General features: G+C 42.3%; 1 pseudogene; it reads left to right on the top strand.

Annotated features, from left to right (window-relative positions):
• The first annotated feature begins 3086 nt into the window (after positions 1 to 3086).
• LOC116088992 lies at positions 3087 to 3757 on the top strand (annotated as a pseudogene).
• The last annotated feature ends 218 nt before the right edge of the window (positions 3758 to 3975 follow it).

Below are 3975 nucleotides of genomic sequence, written 5' to 3'. Positions count from 1 at the left end.
CTATAGGCAAAGGCGTTCTCCATAGCTTCCGATGAAAAGAGGCAGTCCATAGTTTAAAGACATTTATTGTCATGGTGGAAAGTGGATATGTAAAACAATACCCTACTTCTCAGGGCGGGCCTGAGGTTAAATATCTTTAACATGGAGGAATATCTGGGAAGGAAAGCTTGTTAGCTAAGCCCTCCAGGCTCTATGCACCTCATTAAAATGGAGTCTTTTGAAGCTCTGTTTTTATAGCCTCTACTAATGAAATTTGAGGGCTAAGGAATAAAAAAAAAATTGTAGGATTATTGGTCCTGTGTCTACTCTACCATAGGGCACAGCAGCTGGGGGAGGTGGGACACCATCTGGAGCCTAAATGACCACAGGTCACATCCTCTATATGTGGAGGGGCTTGGGGTGTTGCCCTTATGTGACTGATGGCCACAAATCTATAGGGGGCTGTGACTAGAGACAGGAGCCTGGTGCCTGGGAGCAGGCGAAGCTCCTACCATCTCTTCAGGGTCTCCAGGGCTATAAGCCATAGATCAACTGGGGACTGAACTACCTTTCACAGTTCCACAAAAATACATGCATTTAAAAATATGATGTAAATTTTTTTTTGTTTTTGGCAAAAAAAAAAATATGATTTAACTGTTTCCAGTTGTTTTATTTGCTTTTCTTCTGCTGTAACAAAATACTATGAGAATAGCAACTTATAAAAGAAAGCATATAATTTGGAGCTTACAGTTCAAGGGGATTAGAGTCCAACACGATCATGGCAAGGAGCAGGGCAGCAGAAAGGCAAATGTGGCACTGGAGCAGTCACTGAGAGTTTAAATCTGTCCCACAAACACGGGACAAAGAGAGAGCATCCCCAGTGACGCACCTCCTTTAACAGAGCCACACTCCCTAATCCTTCCCAAAGAGTTCTAGCAACTGAAAAACAGTCATTCAAATACGTGAGCCTGTAGGGGCCATTCTCATTCAATCCACTATATCAGCATTATGAAGCAACAAGTCCAAACTAAAGTTACATTTCTTTCTTCTGTTTTAGCTTTCAAAGGGCAAACCTTCCCAGTCGTTTAGAAATGTAGGGTGGCCTACTCAAACTTGATTCCAACATTGTTTCCTACAGTAAGAGCCTGAGTAAAATGGAAGGCACAGCACACCTAATGAGAATTTGATTCTTATGAAGCTGGTAATTTAAAGTCGACTTTTAGATAGAAGGGTTTTTTTTCTTTTTTATCATTTCTTTTCAAGAAAGGGAAAGTATGAAATATGGGCTAAATTCTGTCCTTCCAAAGTTTATAGGTTAAAGGCCTAATCCCTAGAGCTTCAGGACTACATTGTATTTGAAGATATAATAAGGTAATTAAGTTAAAGAAAGTCATTAGGTTCATTCCTAACACAGTGTGTCTGGACACTTATAAAATAGGTTCAAACATGCACAGCCAGTAGAGATACTATCTTCAGTTACATGGCAAGAGGACCATAACAAACTGTGGAGGGGATTCAGAAGAAACCATGTCTATGGATACCCGAGTCTCTCTGATTCTGCCTTTCAGCCTCCCAGGAGGTGGGAATGTGTTATGGCAGCCTCTGTAAACTGAAACTGTGTGAGTCTGTGCTGGAGAGGAGAGCAAAGTCAAGGAGAGGGAAAGATCAGAAAAGGAAACCTCAGACTTAGTAGGGAAGGAAGGACTAAGGGCATAGAATGTGCTGTGGTAGGTCAAGAAGTGGCAGCCAGGGAAACCCATGTCAAACTGCACATGGTGGTGTGGACTTGCCATAGCAGCACTGAGAGCAGAGGCCAAGGCCGGAAGCTCTCTGGCTTGGACCGTGTAGCAAGACCCCAAACCAAACCAAGCCAACGTCAAATTCCTGAGACTTGCTTTATGTAATATAAAATTTGATGAATTTTAAGGCTCTCAGGGGAAGTAGTTTACCCCTTATGATGTAGTTAGGCCTTAAAGACAATCTTTTATCTCCTTGTTGGGCTGAAGTAAAGACTGAGATCAGAGAGTAAGAAGGTTAGGGGCCTGTGGCCTCACGCACTGAGAGCCATGGGAAGCTAGAAAACTGGAGCAGAGAAGAAGGAAGAGGAAAAGAGGAGGAAGAAGAGAAGACATGTCTGTTGTTCCAAATGACAAATTATGTTTTTTTCCAGAAGTCACAATGACTTAATATTGTCAGATAGCAGATTGATAGAGTTCTTCCTTTGAGATATGCTGTCATTGGTCATCTTGGAGACGACCACGGTGAGTCATTAATGTTTAATTTACATGTAATGCCTTCAGAATCTTCCTAGATTTTCTGTTTGGTAGTGTATCTAGCATATAGACTGATTATCAAATAGAGTTAAAAATGGGTTCTTTTAAACTTTTGACTACTTATACCAATACAGAAAAGCATTTGATTTTATGTCTTTTAAGTTTTAGGTATAAATAATGAATCCAACAGTGAACATGTTGGTAATGTCATATCTGTCTCAAGGTATACAAGATGATTTGTAAATTGTTGAGAATTTCTAATTGGTTTGGTTAAAGTAGAAACAACTTTCACAGCAACATTGCTTCCCTGAGATACTAAATGCCACAAGTGTTCTACATTGTGATACCCCAACGACACATTACAGACCAAAGAATTTTCTTCATAAAAGTTTGTAATTTGGCTATGGTTGAACACTGTTCAGAAGTTGTTAAATATATTGCCTTTCTAAAAATCTTTTTTTGGTCATATTTACTTTGACATGTAAAGATGGGAGGGTGTTGGGTGATGTTTGGTGTTAATGAAGGGATGAATTAATTTTACAGCAGACGTGCCATTCAATTAATTACAACTCATTCACAAAGCATGGTTTACTTGAGCTTTTCATCACTGTAACAGAGGCACACCTGTCCTTGCAGTATAGAAAGCTCATCTTTTGAGCAAATGATGCCTGCTGGGATGGATGGCATAGAGAATCAATTCTATGCATGCAAAGCCAAACCAGTATGCAGAGGTTTCACATGATTTACTTTTGTCATTAAAACTCCTTTCAAAAGAAAATAGCAGCTCACCGCTGTGCCTGCACTTCCTTGTTTTCAGCATTACCAACTGCTGCCATGCCCGGAAGGTTGCTTCTCGGGGACGAAGCCCCCCAACTTTGAGGCTGATAATACCACTGACACATCCGCTTCCACGATTTCCTGGGAGACTCATGGGACATTCTCTTTTCCCACCCTCGGGACTTTTACCCCAGTGTGCACGGCAGACCTTGGCAGAGCTGCAGAGCTGGCGCCAGAGTTTGCCAAGGGGAATGCTAAGTTGCTTGCTCTTTCAAGTAGACAGTGTTGAGGATCATCTTGCCTGGAGCAAGGACATCTATGCTTACAATACATCACCTACGGAAAAGTTACCATTTCCCATCATCGATGATAAGGAGAGGGACTTTTGCCATCCTTTGGGGCATGTTGGATCTAGCAAAGAAGGATGATAATGACATGCCTGTGATGGCCTGTGTGGTGTTTGTTTTTGGCCCTGACATGAAACTAAAGCTGTCTATCCTCTTCCCAGCTACCACGAGCAGGAACTTTGATGAGATTCTCAGAGTGACTCTCTCCGGCTGACAGCAGCAAAGCCAGTTGCCACCCCAGTTGATTGGAAGAAGGGAGAGGGAGTGATGGTTCTTCTCGACCTCCCTGAAGAGGAAGTCAAAAGTTGTTTTCTTAAAGGAGTCTTTATCAAAGAGCTTCCGTCTGGCAAAAAATACCTACGTTATACAGCCCGGCCTTAAGTCTTTGTGGGAACTGGGGCTGCAACTGCTTGCCCAGCACTGGGATCTGAGGATGCTAGCTGACAACCGTGGGTCCTTGCAGCAGTTCCACAGAAAGATTGTGGCATGATCACAGCAGAAGTTCTGTAGGTCGCTCGCTATACTACTGGGTCATTAAATGGAAATGGCACCAAAACCTTCTCGGGGATTCTTGACTCTGTGCCTTTGCCACCATTCTG

The sequence above is a fragment of the Mastomys coucha genome, unplaced genomic scaffold, assembly GCF_008632895.1.
Source record: "Mastomys coucha isolate ucsf_1 unplaced genomic scaffold, UCSF_Mcou_1 pScaffold14, whole genome shotgun sequence".
In the NCBI taxonomy this organism is placed as follows: domain Eukaryota; kingdom Metazoa; phylum Chordata; class Mammalia; order Rodentia; family Muridae; genus Mastomys; species Mastomys coucha.
The sequence above is the reverse complement of the archived record's forward strand: the minus strand, read 5'-3'. Positions and strand labels throughout refer to the sequence as shown.